This window comes from Pygocentrus nattereri, chromosome 2 (assembly GCF_015220715.1).
Source record: "Pygocentrus nattereri isolate fPygNat1 chromosome 2, fPygNat1.pri, whole genome shotgun sequence".
Taxonomy (NCBI): domain Eukaryota; kingdom Metazoa; phylum Chordata; class Actinopteri; order Characiformes; family Serrasalmidae; genus Pygocentrus; species Pygocentrus nattereri.
The window spans coordinates 37,448,678-37,472,779 of NC_051212.1; the positions used below are offsets into that span (position 1 = coordinate 37,448,678).

Genomic DNA, 24,102 nt, shown 5'->3' on the forward strand with positions numbered 1-24,102 from the left:
AGTTGAATTACCCATGAAAACTCATGCATAAATAAGGATTTATAAATATATGAGTTTTGAATTCACTTCCATATCAGCGCTGCCGTAGGAGAACAGAAATCCTGTCAGACTCGTCTGTCTCCTATTCTGATAAATAGCTTATCTGAATGCGCTTGAGGACTGCAAGTCAAAAGTGAGTTAATAGCGACCCCTTGTGGAGAATGTTCAGATTGCTGAACAGGGTTTTAAATTATTTGTTTATTGTTCGGATCGTAAATGAATCGCTAAACCAGTTTATCGAAAAACAGTTTCGATACTCGAAACAGTTTTACTCAATTATTTTGTTAATCATGTAATCGATTTCAAAGGAATACTTATGATAGCAACTGTATTTACTATTTTTTTTATTTTTTAATAATTTTGCTTTAAATTTGTATTAAGGGCGGCACGGTGGCGTAGTGGGTAGCGCTATCGCCTCACAGCGAGGAGGGCCTGGGTTCGATTCCCCGACCGGGCGGCCAGGGTCCTCTCTGTGTGGAGTTTGCATGTTCTCCCCGTGTCTGCGTGGGTTTCCTCCGGGTTCTCCGGTTTCCTCCCACAGTCCAAAGACATGCAGTCAGGCCAATTGGACATGCTAAACTGCCCCTAGGTGTGAGTGATTGTCTGTGTCTGTCTGTCTGCCCTGCGATGGACTGGCGACCTGTCCAGGGTGTATCCTGCCTTCCGCCCGAAGACTGCTGGGATAGGCTCCAGCATCCCCCCGCGACCCTGACGGAGAAGCGGCTTAGAAAATGGATGGATGGATGGATTTGTATTAAGTCTATTTTGTCTTTTTGAAATCCACAAGATGGTACTATTTTTTTGTGGTTACAAGGTTTTTTTCAATGGAGTACCTGCTGGGTTTTATCTATAGACTGATTCATGTACAGCACACTGATGCTGTAATTGAGTTATTGGGCTAATAAGTGTTACTGGGCGGGATTCCTGTTGTGCATTATCATGTTCAGAACCTTAACATTAGTCTCACTATCCATATCCTATTGGACCCTACTGTAAAATAAGCTTTATGGTGCTCTTTAATGTACTAAACCAGATGTACATGAGGGCTCAGGCATTCCAGATGCAGTGCAGTTGTACTGCAGCACACTGACACACCTGTGTTCACTCTCAGTGTTTTTGTACAGGATATGAGTAATTACTGTCATTGTGGCTGTCCCAGCAGGCACAGTAATAAACTGCAGAGTGGCCCATCTTCAGTGTGTCCACTCTCAGAACATAAGTATCATCATTCTCTCGTTTCACAGAGAAGTCATCTGCTTCAGGGTGGTTAGGATCACGAACAGTGCTAGTGCCAGCTGCATTCACATACAGTATTCTTCTAATCGCTTCACCATCTTTCTGTTGGTACCAGTGCACATAATTGCTGCTAGCTAGTCCGGTCACTTTACATTTAATATAAGCTCGTTTGACTTTTTGCTTTGTCCAGGAGAGTTCAGGTTGCTCCACTGTCAGCCCCAGCACACCTACTGTGATAAACATTAAACAGTAAATAAGTCATTCTAATATTATTACTGAATCTTATTCCATCAAGACCTCACATCTGTATGGTACTTACCTACGATCAAAGAGAGGAAAACAGCACATACACCTATAAACATCTTTCATTTAGTGGTGAGATGAAGTCTGTTCTTCATAAAATGCTCTCACAGAGGTTTTAAGTCAGTGTGTGTGCATGAACTTGAGCAACATGAATCTTTCATCTGTGACTGATGTCATTTCCTGTGTAACATTCAGTGCTCTGGATCTTCTAAGACAGTTTTTATTTGACGAGCAACTTCTTGGTTTACAATAATAATAATAATAATAACAATAATACACCTAATGCACATAATATACAGGATCCTACTGCGAGTATTTTGCTAAGCTGCACTAATCCTCCTGATTTAACATGAACAGCTGCTCACAGAAGAATCTATGAACACAGACTTAACATGAGAAAGTCAGAGATCTTAAAAGGGTCAACTGAACAACATTAGGATCATTTTCACTCAGTCAGTATTTCTGTTCTTTACTTGCATTTTTTAATCTTTATAGCAGCAGTTCTTATACATTTAACCTGCAGTAGAGGCGGAACATATTATGATATTTTATTGTTATTGTGATGAAGTGAATTATTGTAAAATGTACACTCACCGGCCACTTTATTGCTAGTAAAAGGTTGGACCCCCTTTTTGCCTTCAGAACTGTCTTAATTCTTCATGGCAAACTTTCAACAAGGTGTTGGAAACATTCCTCAGCGATGTTAGTTGGTTATTTGAGTTACTGTTGCCTTTCTATCTTTCTTTCTAGGATGGGGACCCATCCTCCTCTGGTCAAGCTACATACAAGTGATTATACTACTAATATTAATAGCAGTAATATTGGTATTAGGAATAACTAGGAGTCTATGAGAATATCAGTGTAGGGTGGGCAGCTAGTCTAAGGCACTCTGAAACAGTTTGGCATCCCTCCGCTCCACCGTCCAAAAACTTGAGTGACCGCGTGCGAGCAGCGGGACGACAGCACCAGCGTCTCAGTTTACTATAATTCCCTGTGTCCATGGACCCCTGGATCTGCTGCCTTTATCTAAGGGGGAACCATTACCTACCAAAAGCTAAACTGAACAAGTGAGTTTTCAGCCTAGTCTTAAAGATTGAGACTGTGTCTGAGTCCCGAACAGTTTCTGAAAGATCATTCCAGAGTTTGGGGGCTTTATAAGAAAAAGCTCTTCCCCCAGCTGCAGCCTTATGAATTCTGGGGACTATTAATAAGCCAGCGCTCTGGGATCTGAGTGGTCGTGATGGCTCATAATGAGAAACAAGGTCTTGTAAGTACTCGGGAGAAAGAGCATGTAGGGCTTTATAAGTCAATAAAAGGATTTTATAATCAATACAGAATTTAATAGGCAGCCAATGAAGTGATGACAGCACTGGACTGATATGATCAAATTTTCTAGTTTTAGGGAGGACCCTGCCTGCAGCGTTTTGGACTAGTTGGAGTTTGTTTAAATTCCTGCTCGTGCATCCTGACAGTAGTGCGTTACAGTAGTCTAGCCTAGAAGTAATAAAGGCGTGTACTAATGTTTCCGCATCACGCAGGGACAGGGCATTTCTGATCTTGGCAATGTTACAAAGATGTAGAAAAGCTGTCCTAGTGATGCTGCCTATGTGTTGATCGAATGATAAATCTCAATCTATTATAACGCCAAGATTTTTTGCTGCTGAGCCAGGTGTGGCTGGAAAGTCGGCGAGATTTAAGATTAAATCTGATAATTTACTTCTTGCTAATTTTGGACCCAGAAGGAAAACCTCTGTTTTGTTACTGTTTAATAGGAGGAAGTTACATGACATCCAGCCTTTCACGTCTTTTACACAGTCCTCCAATTTCTTTAACCTGTATTTGTCATCAGGCTTGGCTGATATGTACAGTTGAGTATCGTCTGCATAACAATGAAAGTTTACGCCATGGTTACTTATAGCTGTGCCTAATGGTAACATGTGTAGTGTAAATAATAATGGTCCTAATATAGACCCCTGCGGAATTCCAAATCTCACTTTTGAATAATTGGAAGATAAATTGTTTACCCTAACGAACTGATAACGTTCTGATAGGTAAGATTTGAACCATGATAAGGCTGTCCCTGTGATTCCAACCATGTTTTCTAACCTTTCTAAGAGAATATTGTGGTCTATTGTATCAAAAGCTGCGCTAAGGTCAAGTAGCACTAAAAGAGATATGTAACCTTGATCAGAGGCAAGAAGAAGATCATTAGTTATCTTAACTAGAGCCGTCTCAGTGCTGTGATGTGGCCTGAATCCAGATTGAAATGTTTCATATATATGGTTCTTGTGTAGATATGAACGAAGTTGTTGGGCCACAGCTTTTTCTAAGATCTTCGATATAAATGGTAAGTTAGAAACAGGCCTGTAATTAGACAAAACGGCGACATCAAGATTTGGTTTCTTGATCAGGGGTCCACTTGGACATCCAGCAGTTTAACGCCGTAAGCCTGCTGTAGGCCTAAACGCCGCGCCGCATAGGGATGGGGCCAGAGCAGATTACGGCATCGAACATCGTCTGGGCCTGTTTAATCACCTCTCTAATATTAGCCTTAGTTACCTCAGACTGCCGCAGACGGATATCATTGGCCCCTACATGAATGACTATCCTCGAATATCTCTTATCAGCTAAGAGTCTAAGGTTGCCACTAATGTCCAGCGCTCTGGCTCCTGATAAACATCTAACTGTAACTGCTGGTGCCTCTAAAGGAGTAGCTAACTTCACGTGTCGAACAATCGAGTCTCCTATAACCAGAGTACTTTTAACAGGCTTCACAGTGGGTGCTTCACTAAGCGGGGCAAACCTGTTTGACATGTGAATCGGAGAAGCGTGGTGTTCTGGTGGGCTAGCTTTGGCCTCAGCGTTAGCATTAGCCTTAGCCTTCCGGCTAGACCACCGAGTCATCACCCATTCGCCCCGCTGTGAGGGCTCTAACGCCGGAGTCGAGGGGGTGCTAACTCTCCCTAGGGCACCCGGAGCTGCTAACGCTGCATCTGGCTGCCTATCCCTTAATAACCTCCGGATGCGCACTTCTAACTGGTCTACCTTCTCCGCCAAACAGCTAACTAACTGGCACTTAGCACAAACACAGCCACTATTGCTATTGCTAGAGGCGGAAAAGGGCGTTAGACTAAACATGCCACACTCTGCGCAGACGAAACAACCAGCAGAAGCCATGATATTTCAGCCACTTACTGCTTTTTTTTCAATAACCATGGCACATTCAAAGTCACTTAAATCACCTTTCTTCCCCATTCTGATGCTCAGACTGCACTTCAGCAAGATGTCTTGACCACCTCTACATGCCTAAATGCATTGAGTTGCGGCCATGTGACTGGCTGATTAGCTTTTTGTGTTAACAAGCAACTGATTATATTATGTGAAATGTGGAATTCAAATCATTGTACTCAGAGTTTTTGAGGGCTTGTTTTAAATATGGCGCTATCAGTGCATTGTGTCCATCAAATATCGGGATGCACACAAGAAAAGTATTTTCTTTTAGTATTGTGATATATTTTGTCATATTGCCCACCCCAAGGTGTAAACCTGCTTGCTGCATTGCATTTCTTTCTTTCTGTAACATCTTGATAGTTTAATATTGAAATATTGTTTTAATTCACTAGAAACTAAGGCTGGTAGAAAATGAAATAATAGATAACATATCTAACTTTACACTTGTAAAAAGTGTCAGTGCTACTGAATGAAGAGCCGTTTTGTAGCTGAAAGAGTCGTTTCTTATTAATGAGCTGAGTTAGTTGATCTGACTCACTGAATAAAGGCTGGAGTGGTCATCACTGTGTGCGAGTATGCAGGCTGCTCTCCACTGTATTTTCATTTCAAACAGCCCTGACACCACAATCTTTACAGCACATCTACCAATTCTACAAAGCACGTTTACCCTTAGATCTAACTACTCACTCAAATTAAACACTGCATTCAGAGATTTTTCTGTTGTGTATGAGGGCCATTTAGCTGTCTGTTTTGCTGAGTGTCTGTTTTGGTAATCTGTTCAAACACCTTCATTTGATGGGGCCTTATTGGCTAATAACACTGGGCAGTGTGCTGCCAATACAGCAACGCACATCATGGACAAAAATCTGCATGTTTGTATTCACAGATAATGAAAATGTACACTCTTCGGGTCATCATCTGTTCTCACACAGTTGCTCCATAAATTAAAACTTTTGTTTCTTATTTAAAAAAGGAGCAAATGCATTTAGCTTGAACTGTAGAGCCCTACAAAGGTAAATAAATAGGTTAGATGAACATTTTACATTTATTTAAACCTCAAAAACACTTCAGATCAACTCCTGTCTTGCTCCGCATTTTATAGTGTAGGATTGCCTATTTACTGTACACACTTATGGGGTTCAGGGTGTAAAATGCACAAGATGAAGTGAAAACAGAGACTGGAGTTTCAGTGGTGAGAAGACTTAATAGATAAAGTTCTTTCCAACAAACCATTATACAGGGTGTGAATCTTGGTCTGTGGGGTCAGTACAACAGGCCCACTATTCTTTCTTTAGCCACTCATTTACATTTACAGCATTTTACATTTACATTTAAAGCACTCCTGCACTGAAAGAGGAGTGTGCTGAAACCTGTTGCTCTCTGTACCTCCATCTGTCTCACATAGACCACAATTCACAGACTATTTCCTCCATAGCACAATGCTGCCAACATTATGTGGTATTTGTTGTGTTTGTGTGAATTTTGCCAGAAAGAAATGCACGTCTTATTTATAATGGGAAATTCTAGTTATCATTTAGTTTGTCATTTTATTATCAAGAAACTAGACTTGCTGTGAAAGACAGAAAGAAGCTATTCAACATTAATAGCTTTGGTATGCTTTTATTTCTGGGTAGGTAGTGTGTGGCTCTAGCTGTGAATAAGGCAGGTAAAAGAGGACGCCTTCATTTTTTTCATTGCTTTAGTTATTTTGTTTGGCGCCTGTGTAGATAAACAATAAGCTATTCATTCTGCACTAGGTTTAAAGGTAAAAAGGTAGCAAAAAGTAATCATTTAAAGTTGTTTATGTGCAGTGATTAGTACTTTGATCTAAAATATGTAATCCTAACGCATTTATTCAAAAAGAAGAATGACGTGGATGTGGTCTGGTTTGGAGTTATTGTACAGGATGTGAGCAGTTTGTCTCACTGTGACTGCTCGAGTCCCAGCAGGCACAGTAATAAACTCCTGAATGAGTCGACTTCACTTCGTTCACTTTCAGAGCATAATTATTACCACCCTGTAGTTGCACAGTAAAATCTTTTTCTTCAGAGTCACGAACAGGGGTAGAGCCAAGTTTATCAACATACAGGATCCTTTTGAGACCTTCACCATCTTTCTGTCGGTACCAGTGGATGTAACTGCCATCACTCAGTCCGGTCGCTTTGCAATTGATATAAGCTCTTTTGCCTTTTTCCTTTGTTGAGGAGGGTTCGGGTTGCTCCAGAGCAGTCTGTCCCAGAACACCTACTGTAATAAACATTAAACTGTAAATAAGGCACTTTAATATTATTATTATTATATTATTCAGATTCTTACTGCATAACCATCAACATGATACTTACCTACAATCACTGAGAAGAGAACAGCACACCCATCTATATACATCTTTCATTTAGTTGTGAAATGAAGTCTGTTCTTCATGAAATGGTCTCGATCGCACCTTCCCTCTGTATGAACTGTGCAGTGTTATCTGCAACATAACCCTTTCAGCTGTGACTTGGTGTCACTTCCTGGAATATCCGCCAACATTACCTTCTGAAGGGTTTTCAGTGTGCATACTCAGTGTTTCAAAGTGTTTTAAAGATTTCACTTTTAAGCTCATCATGGACTGTAATTTTGTCAGTTCCTTTATTCTTTTTTGTTATCTTAAGCTTTCTTTAGTTGTAATACTCAACTTTCAGAGATAAAACTCTTTGCCCCCACTATGTACTGTACAGTGCATATATTATAGTCTGGAATATTGTTGGTACAGTTCTACTCTTCAGCTTTCATACTGGCATATATCAGAGTGCAAACTGGGACACTGGTGGTCATTTACAGTATATCACGTCTGGTAAGTCCTAAAGCAGTGTAATAAAGCTGTGCTTACTCTGATTGACGCCAGAGGGTAACCATGCTCTTTATTATGGTTCAAATGTCAGGGCTGTTACTTTTGGTTTTAAGCAGTAACAAGTACAAGAATGAGTGGCTGAGTACTGAGGACTGATGCAGTGCTAAGAATGTGAATTAGGAGAACTTTTGACTAAGTTTGGAAACGTCAGTGCTCTCAAGTTACGCTAACTCAAAAAAGCTGTACAACTGATTGTCTGATCATTTAACTGTAGTTGAATGTCCATCCATCCATCTTCTAAGCCGCTTCTCCGTCAGGGTCGCGGGGGGGTGCTGGAGCCTATCCCAGCAGTCTTCGGGCGGAAGGCAGGATACACCCTGGACAGGTCGCCAGCCCATCGCAGGGCAGACAGACAGACACTCACACACAGGGGCAATTTAGCATGTCCAATTGGCCTGACTGCATGTCTTTGGACTGTGGGAGGAAACCGACGCAGACACGGGGAGAACATGCAAACTCCACACAGAGAGGACCCTGGTCGCCCGGCCAGGGAATCAAATCCAGGCCCTCCTTGCTGTGAGGCGACAGCGCTACCCACCACGCCACCATGCCGCCATAGTTGAATGTGTGAAATGTAAAGTACTTGCACATTTAATTGTATTTTAACAGGACTGTTTCTCTTGCCTGTCTCCCACATGCTTTTTTGGCTCTCTACATTTCTTTTGCTTTTACCTTTTATTTCTTAATTTCTTTTCTTTTTTTAACTAGTGCCATAAAACAGCGCTTATACATACTGACTGAATGATTTATGTGAGTAGGCATCCCATCACTTTTACCAGTATTCTGGATACTGAAACAGGGCACACACAACACTAGTATAGTATAGTTGTGTAGATCTGCCTTGTGCCAATTTCACCCTCTACTCAACGCGGCTGATGTACTTGGCATCTTCCGAATGTTGATACTCTAAAAGTGCTTTATAAACATTTTCGGGCCATTAGGAAAATCTCTTTGGGGCACATGGCTGCAGACTTCCTAGTACAGGTTTAGCCACCCTTACATGAACCTCTAGTGATGCCCTTGGTGCTGTGACCAGCTAATTGGAATGGTTTACCAGTTCCTTCTTGGGGCGGATGGCACATGGCAAATACTTTTGTTGCATTTAAACTTATTTGACTCATTTAGACTTATTTGAGCTATTCAAACATATGTTAGATTTGACCCAGTTAGATTTGTCTTATTAGTTGATTTTGGGTTCATAATGGTACCCACGATAAGGCAAAATCTTTGTAATAATAACCATCTTACCAGTGTTCACTTTTCTATGTAGATAGAAGGATGCAGAAGGAAACAAATGACAGCTTCATTTGTTGTTTCAGAGATCTTCATTGTTGGAAGAATGCGCAGATAAATGAGAAGCTCATAATTCCCCAGGTAGTAAAAGGTAAACATTGAAAACTGTTTGTGTTGTTCTAAGTGAGATAAGTACTTTTTTTCAAATAAGTAGGACAAATGTGTTTATTTGAATATGAGAATGAGTTGAATGTAAGTCTGTTGCGGAGCTGGCAGGTTTCGCTCTGCCAGAGTTATTGTAGAGGATGTGAGCAGTTTGTCTCACTGTGGCTGCTTGTGTCCCAGCAGGCGCAGTAATAAACTCCTTCATGACTCAACTTCACTGCATCTATCCTCAGAACATAATCATCATTGTTCCCTAACTTTACGGAGAAGCCTTTCGCATCAAGAAGGTCTGGGTTATAAACAGTGCTAGAGGCACCTTTATTAACATAAAGAATCCTTGTGAGAGCTTCACCCTCTTTCTGTTGGTACCAGTGGACATAATTGTCACTCAGTAGTCCATTCACTTTGCAGCTGATGTAAGCTCTCCTGCCCTCTCCCTTTGTAAAGGAGAGGTCAGGTTGCTCCACTGTCTGTCCCAGAACACCTACTGTAATAAACATTAAACTGTAAATTAGTATATTTTGTTAAATTCTTACTTTTTATTTCATAATACTCTATATATATGTTGTTACTTACCTACTATCACTGAGAATAGAACAGCACACACATCTATATACATCTTTCATTTAGTTGTGAAATGAAGTCTGTTCTTATGAAATGCTCTTGATCGCACCTTCACTCTCTGTGTACATGAACTCAAGTGTTATCTGCAAAGTAAATTTCTCAGCTGTGATGTCATTTCCTGAATAGCGGTCAGGATTCTGGTTGTTCTAAGGTAATCTATTTGGCACATAGTAGTAGTAGTAACAATTATAATAGAATGAGACATCCTAGTGCTTTTTGCCTGTGAACATTCATAAACATCAGTTTTAGTTACAAGCCAGGTTCATGAAATACTGTGAATACAAAAATAAAATGCCAAATCTACTTGAATGATACCTTTTGGGTGTCATGACTTTAACTCCTTAAAACCCCTTAGGCTTATTACACACAAAGGCGTATTACTCAGTAACTACAGACTTCACTGAGCTTTTCTTAGGATACAGAAGTGTGTAATTAAACTTTGGGCCTGCCAGTGTGCCTGGGCCATTTAAAGGGTTAAAAATGACAGACAGTGTAGCTCACATATGACAGGGACCATATGACAAAACATGACAAAACTGCCAAAAAGCATGTCATCAGCATCTAGCAAACCAACACAGAGATAAAGAGCACAAGACCCTCTGAGCGTACATCTATCCTAAACAGACTGTTCAAAAACAAAATCAGCGCAACTTTCAACAAATACCACCACATGCTACTGTATACATGAAATCTACAAAATAAGGAAATAGAGGTCTAGCAAAATGACATGCTGATGTACACAGGTATGGAGTTATAGATGAGAAAAATGAGAAAACATTGAGAATAAATGAGAATAATCAAGGTACATGCTCAGAAGAAATATGTGAAATGTGAAAATACTGTAGCTTAACATTATGAAACTCCTTTTAAATATGATCTGTTTTAAGAACTTTAAGAACTGACCTTAAGAACTTTAAGAACTGACCTGTATCATATGTTTTACATGAGGTTTTCATGAGTTCTTTCAAACCGATTGAAAATAGGCACCTCTGCTGTATTATTAGCAGACTATATTACATTAGCTATAGTTACTTAACCTGGTTGCAAAGGTTTTGGATGTAATAATAACTGATTCAATCTTATTAAAGCAGTTTGTTCCTTTTGCCTAATAACAGCAGCTTGAATGGCTAAGGCCATTTCTCCACCACTGTTATTTATTTTAATTATGTTGCTTTGGCTAATTTAAAAAATGTTTTGATTGTGTTCGTTACCCAGCAGATGCCATGCAGAAGTAAATGATTTAAAAGTCTTTTTTTCACCCTCCCCCAATTTCACAGATAATATCTAATCTAATATTTAGTATGAACATAACAATGTATTTTAAATAAGGTATTGTTTCTTCTTTTTAGATGGTGGTAACTTCTTTTCAGATGGTGGTGACCTAGCGCCCCTAATGGAAGAAAGTAAAACAGTTTAACAGGTGGTGCTTGTTCTGATTGACACCAGAGGGTAACCATGTGCAGTGTTAGGGCTCAGGTTTTACTGTTTGGGGTTGAACAGTTGAAAATAGAATTAGAATTCTTCTATTGCCATTCATTCAATAGTACTGCAATCAAATAGCGGCCTACAAGCCAAATCCAGCCCATGAGCAAGTTTTCTGTGTCCGTAACCCACTCTCAAACAGTTGTGCAGTTTCAAAATTATGCGGTAGAGATGAGCATTCTGACTAATTTTAATACTTGAGAATCCATAAGTGTTAATTAACTGACATGTTTTACAACCCTATTTCCAAAAAAGTTGGGACGCTGTGCAGAATGTAAATAAAAATAGAATGCAATAATATGCAAATAATGTTAACCATATTTTTAAAGGAAATACTACAAAGAAAACATATCAAATGTTGAAAAATATATGCCTATTTTGAATTTGATGGCAACAACACATTCCAAAAAATTTGGGACAGTGGCATGTTTACCACCAGGTGATGTGTTTCATCACCTTTTAACAACACTCTGTAAGCATTTGGGAACTGAGGAGATTCATTGCTGTAGTTTTGAAAGTAATGTTTTCCCACTCTTGTTTGACATAAGATTTCAGCTGCTCAACAGTTCAAGGGCTCATTTGCAGGGTTGGGACAGCTACTGATAAATTTGTAGTTAGCTACTTTGTAGCTACTTTCCCAAAATGTGTATCTAACTACAATTTAGCTACTTTTCCAGAAAGAGTAGCTACTTTTTGAAAAGTAGTGCACTGCTTTTTAGCTACTTTCAAAGCACAACTGTCAGAATGTTTGTGAATCTCCACCTGACACATCAAACAACCCCAACTGATAGTGTGAACAAGACACTGCATTTAATCCTGTGCCAGAAAGAAACATACAATGAAAAGTTGCAAATATACAAAAAGTTAATCAAAAAGTGTAACCAACAATCAAAGTTACACACCCAAAGGTGTGATATCCATCAAACATGTACAAATATGTATGGCTGAAAAACATGGAAATGGATAAGGAAAAAAACTAGAATATGAGAAAACTGATAAAATGTACTTGAAATCTAGAGATGAATGCTATGTTTGAGTAATTGATACTGAAGCTATATACCAGGGCAGGATCAAGCTGAATATTTAGTTTGGCAGTTTTAAAGAGAAAAACATACAGATAATCAATATAATCAGGTGATAAATATTATAGGACAACAGTTGAACATATGACAATAGTTAAATGGAGCTGTACTGACTATTATAACTGTGAAACATGATACATTTGTCAACTTCTACATTTCTTATAGTTTTTACTGTCTCCCTTACATTCCAGGCTTATTACATACTGAGGCTTATTATTGAGCAACAACAGGAATCTCAGTGCAAACTGGCTGAGCAATTCTTAGGTAATAGAAGTGTGTAGTAAAACTTTGGCCCTGCTGGTCGGGCACTGGACATTTAAAGGGTTTACATAAAATAATATTGTAGTGTTGAGGAAACCTAGAATTATTAGTGATTTTCTTTGTTTTCATTTTTTTTTCTTTTACCATAAATATTTTGTTTTTGTGATATTTTTAACTGGCTGCTTTGGACATTTTGCTTTTTTTTATTTTCACAATAATGGCATTTTGTGTTTAAAATGACAGGTTCAACAATATTGCCCTACTGAAATGCAGTGACACTGAACACAAATGAAATTCAGCAGGCAAAAGTGTTGGCTGTTCACTGTGCTATATGTTTCCTTCAAACCTACACCAAATCAGGACCACCCATACTCTCCAGATTTTTTTGCTCTATGCTGGCAAGAAAAATAGCACAGCGACAATCCAGTGCAGTCCAGACACAAGCCATTAACACAGAAATAACAAGGCTATTAGTTTTACATTTTAATGATGTCAGTCCCAAGAACTTTACATTATTATTCCCACATTAGAGATGGCCATAGCAAAAACATGGGCCCCTCCACCACCAAGCTCTCTGTCTAACTCTAGGTCATCCTGATAGGGAAGACTGTGTCATGTAAGCTGTTACAAACTTAATCCACATACGTAAAAATTGCTGACATTAAATTGTTAAACATTTGTAAATATGAGGTTTTAAAGGCACCACTGACTTAATCAAAGCCATTCATATTGGAACTGTTTCTGTGCTATTTCACCAAAGTAGGAGAAGGACGAACGTGACACAGGTCTTATTAAACTTAATTATAATAGATGAAATAAAAGGCAGTGACTTTGCTTTAATGACAAGAGTGCAGCAGGATTTAAACAGAATTACTCTTTAGAGTGTTTGTTAGAGTTTAGAGTGATTTTCCTGACTCCCTCAGACATGCTTAAGGTTTCATAATGTCAGAGTTTTTGTACAGCATGTGAAGAATTACTGTCACTGTGGCTGCCTCTCTCCCAGCAGGCGCAGTAATAAACTGCAAAATGGTTCATCTTCAGTGTTTGCACTTTTAGATCATAAGAATTAGACCTCCTGTCCACTCTCACACTGAACTCTCTTGCCTCCTGATGGTTGGAGTCATGTGTGGGCCGGGTTTCATCGTGCTTGATGTAGAGGATTCTTTTCAGAGCTTCACCGTCTTTCTGCTGGTACCAGTGGATGTAGTCAGTGGTCAGATCCGTCACTTTGCATTTGATGTATGCAGTGTTCCCCACTGGCTTTGTCCAGGAAAGTTGACTTTGCTCCACTGTCACTCCCAGCACAGCTACTGTAATCAACATTAAACTGGAAATCAGTCATTATAAAAGCTTAAAGTTTGTTGTAATTTAATGACCTTGTTTGATATTCTACTCACCTTGAGTCAATGACAAAAGAATAATATACATATTAATAAGCATCTTTAACTGGAGTGTTAAATATAAAGCTGACTTTTACACACTTGGATTTTCATGCTGAGTTATCAGTTTCAAAATATCTCTACTATAAAACAGTACTGATGTTATTTCCTGTGGGTGGAGCAGCAGTAACAGTGTGTGTTCTTTGATTGGCCCCTCTTGCTCTGAAAGAGGAGTGTGCTGAACCCTGCTGCACTCTGTGTCTCCATCTGTCCTCACATGAACACAGTTCACAGACTAATTCCTCCTATAATTTTATACACAATGCTGCTGCCAATATATGGCATTTGAGGGTGTTTGTATTTGATTTAAGAGACCACATGTGTTAGTATAACAGGAATTTAGCCAGACAGGAACACATGCTTTATTTGTAAAAAAAAAAAAAATCTAATCATCATTTTCAATTTCCCATTTTTATGAGTAGACAATGAGACTAGTGATAAGACACGATGGGACTGTTTAGCATTTAATATGATTTTGATATCTTTATTACTCTTTTGTTACAGGATCGCTCACATAGCTATGAATAGCAGATGTATAAAAAAGAGAGCTTTATTCTTTATTTCAGTCATTTTCTTTGCTAGAGGCTGTGCAGATAAATGAGAAGCTAATGAAGGTTGAGATGACCAGAGCGATTGGCAACAAAACTGTGTAGAGCTGGGATAATGTGCAATTTTGAGAAATGAAGCTCAACGCAGCTCAGATTAAAATAAATAAATAAAAGGTGAAATAAAATGCAGTGACTTTGCTTTAATGACAAGTGCAGCAGGGTCAACTAGGCTTTTTCAGCCTATGGTGGAAATAAAATCTGCTGAATGAAGTTTCTTCTGAATAACGCAGAGTTTAGAGTGTTTTTCTTATCTCCCTCAACCATGCTTGAGGTTTCATTCTGTCAGAGTTTTTGTACAGGATGTGAAGAGTTACTGTCACTGTGGCTGCCTGAGTCCCAGGCCGCGCAGTAATAAACTGCATCATGGCTCATCTTCATCTTTGCACTTTTAGATCGTAGGAGTTTCTCACCACAGTGAAGTCTTTTGTCTCTTTAAAATTAGAATCAGGAACAACGCCACCACCATTGCTGACATACAGAATCCTTTTGAGAGCTTCACCGTCTTTCTGCTGGTACCAGTGGATGTATGTTGTGCTCAGATCCGTCACTTTACAACTGATGTATGCAGTGTTCCCCACTGGCTTTGTCCAGGAGAGTTGACTTTGCTCCAGTGTCAGTCCCAGCACAGCTACTGTAATCAGCATTCAATTGGAAATCAGTCATTATAAAAGCTTAAAGTTTGTTGTAATTTAATGACCTTGTTTGATATTCTACTCACCTTGAGTCAATGACAAAAGAATAATATACTTATCAATAAGCATCTTTCACTGAATTGCTAATTATATATATAAAAGTATAAGTATATAAAAATGCTGCTTTTTAAGCTCTTGGATTTTTCATGCAAAGTTATCAGTTTCAAAATATCTCTGCTATAAAACAGGGCTGAGGTCATTTCCTGTGGGTGGAACAGCAGTAACAGTGTGTGTTCTTTGATTGGCCACTCCTGCACTGAAAGAGGAGTGTGCTGAACCCTGCTGCTCTCTGTGTCTCCACCTGTCCTCACATGAACCTCAGTCCACAGACTAATTCCTCTATAACAATGCTGCTACCAATATGTGTTGCTTGAGAGCGTTTGTGTTGGATTTACCCTTAACAGACCACTCATGCTAGTATAACAGGAATTTAGCCAAACAGAAACACATGATTTATTTGTAAAGAAAAAATCTAGTAATCATTTTCAATTTCCCCTTTTTATGAGCAGACAATGAGACTAGTGATAAGACAAGATAGGACTGTTTAACATTTGGTGTGGTTTAGACGTCTTTGTCGCTCTTTCACTACAGGATCACGTCAAAACAAATGACAGCTTCATTCCTTATTTCACTCCCATGCAATTTTCAATACACCACCGACAGTTTCCATTTGCGCCAGAAGGGGCAACAAAGTCATTTCAGCCAATATAACTTTCCTGAGAAGTCAATGTTTTACAATAGACAAAACCAGCGCCCATCCCATTTCCCCACCAAAACACGCAAGCATGCTTTTTTTTTTTTTTTGCTCATTTTAATGCTTGGTGCTTTGAGCTGAAGCAGAGCCACAAGCTCCACTACACATACACTCACACACAGAGCTGCCGCAGCAGAGCTTCAGCTTGTGTGTCAGTGTAACTCTCCATAGTCCTCATCTGCATCTATATCTTTTTAGTCATTGTCATTTAGTCATTGACTAAAAGAAAAATGAGAATATTGTTGCAGTTACTACTCAACTGATCGATTTTTAATTCTAGTTCACCTTCATCCCCGGTTCTCAATGCTAAATAAAAAATACAGTGGATGAGGTTTTGGTGTGTTAAATCCATTAAAATCTACTCAATGTGTATTTCACAATGAGCCAGCATACCAGCATGAACCTCACTCACAGGCAATAACTGCTGTATGTGGAAATAAAAAAAGTCTAGGACTGGAGTTTTGGATAGCAGATCAGCATGCACAGCGCTCATGCATACAGAGTTGAAAGAAAAACTATACATCTGCTTACTAGTTTCATGGCTGTTTTTCAACTACAAAACACTATGTGAATCAGCTTTGTTCAGGTGTAGTACTCAGAATGATTACTACCGCTATTTGGATGTGATTAGGTGAGCCACTGGATGAAGTGGATGTAATTAGCCTTCACCCACTGACTACAGTATCATTGGAAGGCCATGGTGGCTAGTCTCGTGGTCCTGGACATGGTAAAACTTTACAATACTGTTTCTTAGTTAATAAGTAACTATATAACTATACAGTGTAGTCTCCACAATATAATTAATTATACCCTCCATTTCTATTCACAGAAACAGGTATCCTCAGAGAAGGCTGGGGCATCACACCACACTGTACTGACTGGTGTCCCTCATGTGTTTGTTTGTTTTGATCAGAAACCCTAAAAGGATAATCTTCATATTTGGCAATGTGAACCAATTTGCACATCAGCCTACAGATGGGACAACTACTAAAATTATTCAGTAGACCAGTCTGCTTGCCTCTCATCTTTAGAGAAGAAAACACCATTCTTTTCTGCAGGAGCACATGTACCAGTGTTTCTTCTGAACAGTAGTTCTCCTTTATTATCCTCTTGAGGGCAGGGTCAGTTGACGAGAGGGCTCACGGAAATATCTGAATGTGTATGTGTCCTGCCTTCATATTCACTTGGTTCTACATATTGTAAAATAATGATTGAGGTGTTGGTGTTCTTCATTAGGAGTTAATGATAATCAGTAACAATATAAAATGAAACAATGGTAACTCATTATTAACGAACTAGAAGTTATTGATGATGGGGAACAGTATTATAAAGTGAAACACATGGTAACGATCGATTTATTAACTAGGAGTTAAAGGAAGAGTATTATGAAGTGAAACATCTCTCTGGCTCTCAACGAAGGCGGTTGCACCTTCTCCCTCTTCTCTCCCTTATCTCCTGCTTCGCTTCTCCTGTCTTGTCTAGTCTACTGTCTTCCCCCAAACACCTGATTGTTTTTTTTATATACTTTATTTATAAGGAATCGCAGAAAAACACAACCCATGCTAATAATGACAATATGCAATCAGAAATAGTAACTAGCACCAAAGCATCTAGAACAAAAAAGGGAAAGAAAAGAAGAAAAAGAAGAAGGAAAAGAAAATAAATAAAAAATCAATAAATAAAACAAATAAAAATAAAATACTGGCTGTCGAGTTGAAGCATTACAAAGAATAAATGACAATATATCAAGCTGGAATATATCCAATATCAGACTGGGACTGGTATCAGACCCTTCCAGACTATTCAAAACCACTCCCCAAACACTCTGGAAGCGTTTATATGATTTAGCGTCATTGCAATGTAACCGATCCATTTGTATAATAAATAACATCTCGTTTAACCACCTCTTAAAACATGGTGTCACTGGGGATTTCCAAGATAAAAGTATGACTTTTTTAGCTGCAACCATACCCGCCAGTAGAGCTTGCTGTTGTGCAAATGAAAAAGAAACAGAACTGTCAAGCCAAAGACAGCAAGTTTGTAATCTGGGACAATGTCCACATTGAATGCTTCAGAGAACCAATGAAAAATATGAACCCAATAGTCATGCAACACAGGGCAGGACCAGATTAAGTGAGACAAGGAACCTTCTGAGGTTTGACACCGATCACACAAAGGAGAGACAGAGGAGTAGATTTTGTTCAATCTGGTTTTAGAAAAGTAAAACCTGTGTAATACTTTAAACTATATGAGTCTATACCTGGAGTTCACTGAGCAACGATGAATGTTGGACAAACTTTCCTCCCACATATCATCAGCACCCAACTCCTTGGCCCACCCTACCTTTAGGGGGGTAGTATTGTCTGATGGCGATAATGCAGCAATAAATTTGGACACCAAGTGTCTAGCGTCAAGGGGAGAAAGTAGCAAGTTATAAAAAACAGATTCTTTTGGTTTAATTGAAAAAGAGGGTATATTTTTTTGAACATAGTGTCTGACCTGCAAGTATCGAAAGAAGTGAGAAGAAGGAAGACTATATTTAATTTTAAGCTGAATAAAGGAAGTAAAGCTATTGTCAAGATAAAAATCTTTGATGCACTCATCTTTGACCCTTCTCTCTCCGTGTAAGAAACACATTATCTAACCGGCCTGGAACAAAAAAATGGTTATGAGCTATAGGAGTATAGCTGGAAACTGGAGGCAGAGAAAGAAACCTCTTAATTTGATTCAGAATCCTTAAGGAGTTTTTAATTATAAAATTATTACCGATTATTCTATTGAGAGATTTCATCATAGAAAACAGTAAAACTGGTAAAGAGGTATTTGTTAAGGACTGTGCCTCTATACTTAACCACAGTGGAGCCCCATCAGGTAATGAGTGATCTATGATTCCCTTCTGCCAATAGATAAAAACCTAGCATTAGATAAAAACCCTAGCATTGGCTGCCCAGTAATACTGCTTAAACACAGGCAGGCCTAGGCCCCCAAGTGCTGCCTTTGCAAATGTCTTTTTGAAATACGAGGGGCTTTATAGGCCGAGACAAATGAGCAAATAATTGAGTCTAATTGCCTAAAAATGGATGAAGGGAGGAAAATTGGTATGTTTTGAAAGAGATATAAGAATCGTGGTAAAGTCACCATTTTGATAGCATTAATACGTCCAATCATTGATAAAGGAAGTAGCTTCCAGCATTCAATAATCGCTTTTAATTTGTCGACCATATGTAGAAAATTTAGTTTGAACAGATGTTTGGGATTTCTTGATATCTTAAGGCCTAGATATGTAAAATGATCATCCATTATTTTAAATAGCAATGATTAAAAAAAACTAGGACTAAGGTTATTAGTAATGCACATAAATTCACTCTTGCTCCAATTAATTGAATAACCTGAAAGTCTACTAAAGGCATCCATATAATTTAATAAGTTGGGAACAGACAGCTCTGGGTCAGATATAAAAATCAGCAAGTCATCTGCATATAAATTCACAAGACTTTCAGTGTCTCCACATTTAATGCCATGAATCTGTGGATGATTCCTGATCCCTATTGCCAATGGTTCGAGAGCTAAATCAAAAAGAAAAGGGGACAAAGGGTCCCCTTGCCGGACCCCACGATGTAGTTCAAATGAACTCGAGCACTCCCCATTAGTAGATATAGTTGACATAGGACAAAGATAAAGCATCTTGACCAGTGAAATAAAAAAGTCACCAAATCCAAATCTTTTGAGCACCTCAAACATATAGGGCCATTCTAACTGATCGAAAGCCTCTGAGCATCCAATGATATAATTGCAGCCTCTTTATCTTTCATTTTGTCAGAGTATAAAATGTTGAAAAGGAGATGTGTATTCGCAAATGAGAATCTACCTGGTATGAACCCAGTCTGATCTGTGTGAATTATCTTGGAGATATGATTTCCAAGTCTAATCGACATAACCTTAGTTAGAACTTTTGGATCGAAGTTTAAGAGTGCTATTGGTCTATAAGAAGCAGGGTCTGAGTCTTCTTTTCCTTTTTTCAATAAAAAGATAATATTTTCTTCGTACAGGGAGCTGGGCAACTTTTTATTCCTAACCGAATCATTTATCATCCTCAACATATAGGGGACAAGTTGTTTACTAAAAGCCTTGTAAAATTCAGACCCAAATCCACCCGGACTGGGTTCAAAGAAAGGTTACAAAAAATTAAACTGTGACATCTACTAAGCATTATTCTTTCACTGCAGTAGGAGACACCTGCCTATGAATCGCCCATAACTTGGAGCTCATAGTAGAAAACATACTCTGGCTCTTATCTTTTGCTGTCCATGAATAGCAGTAATGAAAATGTAACTTTAATATGCTCACATAACTGCAATATGTTGCCACAGTTACAGCCTCATTTACAGGAGTCCCATGAAAGCAAACAAAAGAGACAGCTAACCTGCTGTAAAGGCTAGTTATGTCACTTGTTGATTGTCCAAGATACAGCACCTGTGAAATTACTGGAAATTATTTATTTAGTTATTTGTTTGTTTTGGCAGAATATTCATTTATTTACTTTGCATGCATGTAGGTAATCATAAATCTTTTTCTTTATTATTTTTTTATATAGAGTTCTACTGTTATTGTTAGTTGGATGATACACTGCCATTTCTGTATACTGTTGTGACCCGTGCGTGTGTCAAAGGAACAAATTCCTAGACAACACCCCACACAGCATACCCAGACTACGCCACCCCAGTTTACTGGGTAAGGGGCCCCACGCTAGAATACTCAAATAAATGAGTTAACTTTCAGTAAAGAAAACTGTCCACAATATTGTCAATATAACCATTAAGAGCAACAAGAGAGTGGAACCTAAAATGGAAACCAGCCATAATTATCACTGTTTAGGTATTAAAACCAAGTGCTCAGAAAGGTAGAAAAAATCAGTACACCCCCAAATATAAATAAGCCAATACAACCAAAATTGCACAATACAAAAAAAGAAACAAATGATGTCACCACAACAAACAAAACAGCACAAACTGCACACCCTATCACAAAAATCACCAAAATTAATTAAATAAATAAATAACTCAAAATGCTATAATTACAGAGAAGGAATATTAACAGAGTCTCACTATAATGAGCAATTAACCTACACACTCTTAAATAAAACTTCTACCATAAATAGGGACTCAAGTGTAAATATTATTCCAAAATGTAAATCTAAAAATAATACAAATGGGCATCTGAACAGCAAATCTTAAAAAAACAACACATAAAATACTCTAAAATAGGTGGCTCAGTGCAAATATATAAGAAGGCATCTATAAAAGAACACCCAGGGGAAAACAGTGGCCTGTAGACCACCAGACTTTGATCCATTATTTAACCTACAATGGTATTCCACCCTTGGATGAGCCAGAGAAGCTCAGATTAGTCACTCAAAACATGCAGCGGTACTTTTCTGGTAGCATGGACTGCAAAGTCGAGTGCCTCTTCAGAAGCTTAAGCACTATATAGACTCAGTACTCAGGCTGGAGTCCTGCTTCTAACTTTGGATGGACTTCTATTTGATTAATGACCAGGACTCATTCTTCCATAGACAGCAGCTCGCGCCAAGCAATTCAAGCTCTCCTTTGTCTGCCCAAAAGCAGAAGTGAGGTACATTGCAACACCGGAACTTTTATTGTCCCTACCAGGCTTTCCACACTATTTACTAATAAACTAAAACTACAGGAAGTGGATAGATTGGAATGAGAAGTAATCTGTCCCCTTTTATACCAAGAAAGAAGCATAAAAACTAAATAATAAGAAAAAAATGTCTTTGTACAGTTAGTCTATGGCTTGCACAAACCTCTCAGTTCCATCAAATGGCAGCAATGAAGCTTTATTTTCCACCAACCCTACTACACTGTATTTGAATTGTTCGTGGATGTCAGGGTTCCTAGAAGAAACTGCAAATGGGCTGTGGGATACTCTTGGTGAACCTCATGTCATCTCAAAAACTGTCTTCAGCATAGCTCATAAAATTGTATGGACAGTAGTTCCTGCAGACTCAACAAACTGGAGAGACTATTCCAGTTGGTAGTTTGAGACAGATTATTTCCAAAACTCAAACATACATAGAGAGAGAAAATGGAAAAAACATTACATTATGTGAGTAAAATCTCATTGTGTGAGTATAATCACTATATAAAAGCCAGAAACTAATATTAAGCATGATTGGTTTGATTCTAGTGTAGAACTTTCAGGTTTCACTCAGGCAGAGTTATTGTAGAGGATGTGAGCAGTTTGTCACACTGTGGCTGCTCGTGTCCCAGACGGCACAGTAATAAACTCCTGAATGAGTCGTCTTCAATTCTCTCACTCTCAGAGCATAATTATCATTCTCTAGCTGCACAGTGAAGTCTTTTGCTTCACGAACATTATCATTATAAACAGGGCTAGTGCCACCTTTGTTAACATACAGGATCCTTTTGAGAGCTTCACCGTCTTTCTGTTGGTACCAGTGGACATAATTATCGCTCTGTAGTCCAGTCACTATGCAACTGATACGGGCTCGTTTGTTCTGTGACTTTATCCAGGAGAGTTCAGGTTGCTCCACTGTCTGTCCCAGCACGCCTACTGTAATAAACATTAAACTGTAAATGAGGCATTTCAATCTTATTGCTCAGATTCCTATTTCATAACCATGAAGACTCACATTAATACGGTACTTACCTACAATCACTGAGAAGAGAACAGCACACACATCCATATACATCTTTCATTTAGCTGTGAAATGAAGTCTGTTCTTATGAAATGCTCTCGATCGCACCTTCACTCTGTGTTTGTGTGAACTGAGCAGTGTGATCTACAACGTAAATCTCTCAGCTGTGACTCAGTGATGTCATTTCCCGGATACCAGTCAGCATTCTGGTTCTACTACTTCATTCTGATGTGAGGCACTCAGTCCTTGTAATTTCTTTAATGTACAGCACTTTGAGCTGCAGGTTCATTATGTGATCACCTGAAATTTTAACTTGTGCATTCTGAAAACACCTAATGGTTTTGCTTTCTAATGGGAGTTGGCTCAATGGTTTCCACTAGTTTAACATGGAATACCTATAGATCCCATGAGGAAACCATTAAATGCATTTAGAATCAGCCATTGATCACCTGTTAAATCATTAGGATCCTTTACAATGTGATATCAACTCATTAAAAGAGCCAAAACAGGTTACAAAGCCATCAGAAACAAACAGAAACACTTCATGGTTTCTGTGGCTTCTTGAGTAAGGATACTGGCATATGCAGAATGTCAACTGGGAAATTGGTGGTCCACCACCACACATCATCTCTCTCAAGTCCTAAAGCAGTATAACAGGCAGTGCTAATTCTGATTAACACCAGAGGGTAACACTGTCCTGTGTTTTAAGTGTTAAGACTGTTGCTGTTTGGTCTCAAGCAGTAAAATGTATTCATTTATTCAGTACTTCAGCTGTTGTGTCTTGTTGAACAAGAATGTTTTTATTTATTGTAACATCAATAGGACATACTTGAAGAGAGACACAGTAGTGCACAGTAGTGTTTGCTTTACTACATTTCAACATGTTCAATATTGCAATTTGCCTTTTTCAACATTTTTTCATGAATTTAGAACACAAATGAAAAGTGCACTTATGTATGCTCTTTAGCTACTGTTCAAATTTAGAGAGTCTCTTATCTTACTATGTCTCCTATTTATGTTCCCTCTGTCTTAAACTATAAAAATCTTTTGTCCTTGTTCTCAAACTGGTATTCATGCCTGTATCAATCATTACTAATCCTACTTTAATTGATTGAAATGATACAGAGTGCAGCTTTATTGGGTCAGGTGGATTCGATTCTGACCTCACTGTGCTACTCCAGAGACCCAGCAGGCACAGTAATATATTGCTTAAAGTTTGGAATTTTCAAAACAAATTGATCATCTGCTTTCTTCTCTGATTTAAAAAAAACAAAACCAGGTTCATTCTCAGTGGCTCTATCACTGATTCCCACATACTGAACTCTCTTCAACGTTTCATTGTCCTTCTTCTGATACCAGTGAACGTCATAGAGACCGTCTGAAG

The 24,102-nt window shown here is 38.6% G+C and overlaps 1 pseudogene; it reads right to left on the reverse strand.

Annotated features, from left to right (window-relative positions):
• The window catches only part of LOC108437215, a 34,872-nt pseudogene extending 19,488 nt beyond the window's left edge, over nucleotides 1-15,384 (reverse strand).
• Nucleotides 15,385-24,102: the final 8,718 nt, after the last annotated feature.